The sequence below is a fragment of the Mandrillus leucophaeus genome, unplaced genomic scaffold (genome assembly GCF_000951045.1).
Source record: "Mandrillus leucophaeus isolate KB7577 unplaced genomic scaffold, Mleu.le_1.0 Scaffold19, whole genome shotgun sequence".
NCBI classification, from domain to species: Eukaryota; Metazoa; Chordata; class Mammalia; order Primates; family Cercopithecidae; genus Mandrillus; species Mandrillus leucophaeus.
The window spans coordinates 3,068,581-3,074,512 of NW_012101920.1; the positions used below are offsets into that span (position 1 = coordinate 3,068,581).

Sequence of the window (5,932 nt, forward strand, 5' to 3'; positions counted from 1 at the left end):
TTAGCCCAGCAGATAAAGCAGGAGCTGAAGACTCCAAATAAACCACTAACAAACAAAAAACATCTTTCACACAAAAGAAATCTCTTGATGGTGTTAAAAACTAAGCAATGTGGCTTCTTAGAACGTGGCTTCTGAACAGCTCAGAATCAAAACACAGGAAGTAAGCTGTTAATGGCACAATGAAATGAATAAAAACTATTTTGGGGGTGAACCAGAATTTGCTCTCTGCTATTTACTGGTCCGTTTTCAAAGTGGGGAGACGGGCCTTGGGGTCAAGAGCTTCTCCAGTGGCCCTATTTCCAGGAAGAAATAGCCAATACACAACTCTGTAAAAAAATTTAAAAACATACGGAATTGCACACTTGAAATGGATGAATATTATGATAAGTAAATCATGTCTCAATCAAGCTGTTAAAAAGAAAGAAAGAAAGAAGAAAGAAAAAGCAAGCAAGCAAGTAAGCAAGCCAAATTTAATGCGGTTTTACTTTGCCAGCAGTCAGCCGGTACAGATTTTGGTCGTGTGGTGTGTGTGTGTGTGTGTGTGTGTGTGTGTGTGTTTTAAAAATGTGGTCTGTGATCCAGAGCATACTAGGATGTGGGAGACTCACAGGTTACTGTTTAATATTATATAGAAAACGTGTGCAGAGTCAAGGAGGGGAAAACAGTTCTCCAATTAAAAGACTGTAGCACTAAGGCCTCCTGAGAAGTAAAAATCCATGAAAAAGGTGAAACTTTTGTTCTGTGAGTGTTGCCACAACATCACCTACTCGGGTGAAACTGCAGTGCGTACCACTTCGCCTCCCACTTGTAGCTGGCCTGTTGATTCCGTTGACTTGGAATAGCAGCCTTGTTCCATCTGCTGGAGTCAGAGGTTTATGGAGGCAGAAAGTGAGTGGAATTATTTCCAAAAAAAATAATCACAGGAGCAGGGAGAGGGAGGGAGGAAGAGAGAGAGAGAAAAAGAGAGAGAGAGAGAGACACTGAGAGAGACAGAGAGAAAGGAGAAATGAATTTTTGGAATAGAATGAAGTTGGCTGTATATGCATTAAAACATTTAAATGAACACTGCAAAAGCTATAAACTGATGATTCCTTAAGAAGAGCTGTCTGTTGGGATGGGATCAGGAAAAAAACCTCAAAAGGGAAGGGATGGGCAGGAGGGAACTTGCTACTGAAAGGAGTAGGGTTTGCAGGTTTGCAGTTATACCTGTCTGCCAGCCAAGGGGCTAGGGGAGACCCCACACACACTCTGTATCAGTGCCTCACCCATGGGAAGGAGGACAAGGACAAACAAGCACCCTCTCCGTGCCAAACAACGAAACAAAACCTTCTTACTCAATCTAAAAGGAAAACAAAAACAAAAACAAACAGGTTTATTTCACACCCTCCCCCCACTTTTCTTTTTTTGTGTAAGAGACAGGGTTTCATTCTTGCCCAGGTTAGAGTGCAGTGGTGCAATCCTAGCTCACTGCAGCCTCAACTTCCTGTGCTCAACCAATTTTCCCACTTTAGTCTCCCAAATAACTGGAATTATAGGCATGGACGAGCATGGCTGGCTAATTTTTTAAATTTTTTGTAGAGACAGAGTTTCACTAAGTTGCCCAGGCTGGTCTCAAACTCCTGGCCTCAAAGGCTCCTCCCACAGCGATGGGATTACTGGCATGAGCCACAGCGCCCAGCCAACTGAGGCAATTTTTTTTTTTGAGACCGGATCTTGCTGTCACCCAGGCAGGAGTGCAGTGGTGCCATCTCAGTTCACTGCAACCTCTGCCTCCTCGGTTCAAGCGATTCTCCTGTCTCAGCCTCCCAAGTAACTGGGATTACAGGCACACACCACCATGCCCGGCTAATTTTTGTATTTTTAGTAGAGACGGGGTTTCACCATGTTAGCCAGGATGGTCTCCATCTCCTGACCTGGTGATCCGCCCACCTCGGCCTCCCAAAGTGCTGGGATCACAGGGTGAACCACTGCATCCGGTCTTAACTGAGGTAATTTTTTGAGAAATTCTGGGCAAATGCCCTCACTTACCTCTGATCATAGGTTTAAAAACGCCAATAAAACTTGTTTATTGCTTAAGACTAGGTGTCCCTTTGGGAAAACCCATCAAGCTGGATACTCCTGATTTTTCCACTACTCTGTATCTAGATTATACTTTTTTCTTTTACGATCTTTACAATATTGTTTATTTTAATGAAGCTGGTGTAGTCAATGTCCATTTAAAACCCGGTATCTCAGGCCAAAAAGTACGAATAAAAAAGAGCAGCATTCTGTTGTATTCATTTCTGCATGTATACCTTTATTGCTAATGAAAATTAGAACTTTTCTGGGATCTTCTGACAAGATTAAGAAAAAAAAAATCTTCAAATGCCTTTTCTTCAGGGAAGCCATCTTTGGAGTTAGTCATTAAGCTCAACCTTATCTGTCATCTTGACTTAACCTGATGCTCCTTTTCTTTTGGTCCAGACCCTCAAATTTTAAAAATAGCTTCCAGTTGTTAAGGAGAAGTCATTTTTCCACAGCTCAGTTCTTTAAAAAAACTTCCATCTCCCACCAAAAGTCATAGTCCAGGAGTGAAACAATCACATGGTTGAACATCAGGGCCAACTGGAAAGTCATTATGAACACTTGCATTGGTCGATCTTGTCATCTGAAAATGTACAGTCCTGAAAAAGGTGGCCTCTCTGTGCACACGTAATTTTTATAAAAGGAGAGGGCAATATGGAGAGGAGTGAGCCTTGATCACCAGAAATCAGCATAATGAAAACAAACAATAATGAATAATGAGAACTAGAATTCAAATTACCAGATGTTTTAAAGAGATAGAGTGCCTGTTTTCAATTCCGTTTTAAATTCCACGTTACATACGAACTATTTTAAAAATAAAAAAGGACTGAGGGAAAAGGAAAAAAAAAAGAATGTCTAAACTGTTGAATGACCCCCGATTTGTTCCTGATAAACTTCAATCACATCTTCTTCCTCCATTCCCAGTTCTTCTGGAGTATGATTATCAGCAATTCTCTGACCTTCAAAGAGAAACCTGAGGGAATTCACTGGAACGCCCTGTCTCTGACAGTACGATTCCTTGAGTTTCTTGAGAGGTGTTGTCATTTTCACTTTGAAGTGAATCTCACTGCTATCCTGTCCAATAACCCTGAGTTTAATATCTTCATCTTTTATCTTATCCCCCAAATCCTCAGTTGAAGGTTTTGCCTCCTGGTCAGACATGGTGATGGGGCATTCACCTGCAGGTCTCCGAACAGCAGCGGTCTCGAGGTAGACAGAACCCCGTTCTAGCGTATACAATGCCATCTCCCTTCGTCACAGCACGACACCGCGGCCGTAGTCACTTCCGCTATGCTTACGTCACTACTGTTACGCCTCGCATCACTTCCGGTGCAGCTTGCGTCACTTCCGCTAGGCACAGAGAGGAGGCCCGGAGAAGAGTTAACTTTTTAATTTAAAGTACCGGTATGTATTCCCTGTTCCTGCTTCCTCATCAATTTCAAACTTAACAGGACCCAAAGAGAACTTGGGTTCTCTGTTCTCAGGGGCCGCCAGCTATCTTTTCCCAGCCTAACAACAACAACTTCAGCATGTCCCTGTTTCTTCTTTCTCTAATCTCCTCACCCAGTCTGGATAGCCTGTTGTCTCTCCCTCTAGAGCAGGTCTGAAATCAACCGGCTTTACCCCATCTTCATTGAGGTGGCCAAGTCCATGTGGTATTTTGGCTGGACAACTGTCGGGGACTCCCAGTTGGTTTACCCACTGCTTCAGTTGTCTCCCTCTCCAGTGAATCCATTCTCCATTTCCATTTTATTTTATTATTTTATTTTATTATATTTCATTAATATTTTTTGAGACGGAGTCTCGCTCTGTCACCCAGGCTGGAGTGCAGTGGCACGAGCTCGATTCACCACAAGCTCCGCCTCCTGGGTTCAAGCAATTCTCTTGCCTCAGCCTCCCGAGTAGCTGGGATTACAGGCATGTGCCATGATGCCCGGCTTTTTGTATTTTTTAGTAGAGACAGAGTTTCACCGTGTTGGCCAGGCTGGTCTCAAACTCCTGACCTCAAGTGATCTACCCGCCTCAGCCTCCCAAAGTGCTGGGATTACAGGCATGAGCCACCGCGCCTGGCCCCCATTTCTGTTTTATAAGAATGGAAATCAGATGACGACATTCTCCTTCTGTAAAGCCTCCTCCTGGCTTCCCTTCACATTGAAAGAACCACCCAGGATGGGGAGAAGCCTTCTGGTGTCACACAAGAAAAGCGATGGCCACCTACCCTCATCCCTTCCCTCCTCCCTCTTGGTCATTCTGTTCTGATCTCCTTCTGTCCCTCCAATATGCGTAGCTCATTCCTTCCTCGGCGACTTTGCCTTGCTGTCCTTTGTCCTGGGTCTAGGCCCTAATGTCTCCTCGCCACAAAGGCTGCCCCTGGTCACCTGTGTGGTTGCCATTTACTGTCACATCACCCTCAGAACCCCTGTCACTGCTGGACATGTGATCTTACCTCTTTGTTTTGTTGTTTATTGGATGTTTCCCTCATTAGGATATAAGTGCCCAGAGGGGCAAGAACTGTGTCTACCTTACACTACCCTACACTACTTTGGATGTATAAAAACAATTTGAAATGTCGCATGCCTAAAACCCGATTCCTGAACTTCCCATTCCCACCATCACCGCCTTCCTCCTGTCCTAATCTCTCCTGGTCTTCCCCTCTCAGCGCGCTGCGACTCTATTCCTTCAGTGGCTCAGACCCCAGATATTGGAGGCGTCCGGGGCGCCCCTTTCCCCCTCACATTCCACACTCATCCTGTTCGCACCTTCAGTTGCCTTTACCTTCGGAGAGCCTGAGACCACCACTGTGTCCTGCTTCCGCCCTGGTCCGGGCAGCCACAGGGGTCCCTGGAGCTTCCTGCAGTCACTGCACTTACTGTCTCTACATGCCCCTGTGCCCTCCTTCCATCTAGTCTCCGGAGTAAGGTTATTTGAAAATCATTTCCAATGTCACATCTGTTTCCAGAGCTATCCAAAGACGGCTAGCTCGGAGTGAAATCTAAAGCCGTTTAGTCACGTCGGCCCAAATGCCCCTCTCTGACCAGCTCGCCCACCCACCATTCTTTTCCTTGCTTACTCCACTCTAGGCACACTATCTAAGGGCACACCCCCGAGGCCCTGTGAGTGTGCTGCTCTCTTTCTGGAAGGACTTCCCCCATATGCTACATTGAGTGCTCCCTTCCTTGTGGAGGTCTCTGCTCAGTGAGGTCCTCTCCAGCGTCTCCCTTTAAAATTGCCCCAGCGGGACAGGAGCTGTGGCTCCTGCCTGCAATCCCAGGGCTTTAGGCAGCTGAGGTGGAAGGATCACTTGAGCCCAGGAGTTCAAGACCAGCCTGGGCAACATGGTGAAACCCTGTCTCCACAAAAAAAAGACAACACCTAGCCAGGCATGGTGGTGTGGACCTATGGTCCCAGCTACTCTGGTGGCCGAGGTGGGAGGATTGCTTGAACCCAGGAGTTGGAGGCTACAGTGAGTTGTAGTGTCACTGCATTCTAGCCTAGGTGACAGAGTAAGACTCTGTTTTTGTTTTGTTTTGTTTTTAAATGCCCCCTTATACACATGTTCCTCCTTATCTGTCTCTGTATTTTTTCTCCAGAGCACTTCTGACTCTTCAGACGTGTGTTGTTTTTATTTGTTGATGCTCTTCTCCCACTACAATGTAAGTTCCATGTGGGTGTGGATTTCTGTCTCTGTCACTGTGGTATCCTCATTGTTCAAATTGGTGCCCAGCAGGTATTAAACACTCACAGATATTTGCTAATTGAATGAACTAATGATGATGTTCACTGTTGAACAGCATACAGTACAAATCTAAGGCCTCATCCAGTGAGTGAATTAATGATAACTAAGAGAAATTTACCAAACTTCAAACTC

General features: G+C 45.3%; 1 pseudogene across 1 annotated transcript; it reads right to left on the reverse strand.

The window, feature by feature from the left end:
- Positions 1 to 2,279: 2,279 nt before the first annotated feature.
- On the reverse strand, positions 2,280 to 3,372 carry LOC105538300 (annotated as a pseudogene). Its single transcript, XR_001005876.1, has one exon. The product of XR_001005876.1 is annotated as a small ubiquitin-related modifier 1 pseudogene (transcript).
- Positions 3,373 to 5,932: the final 2,560 nt, after the last annotated feature.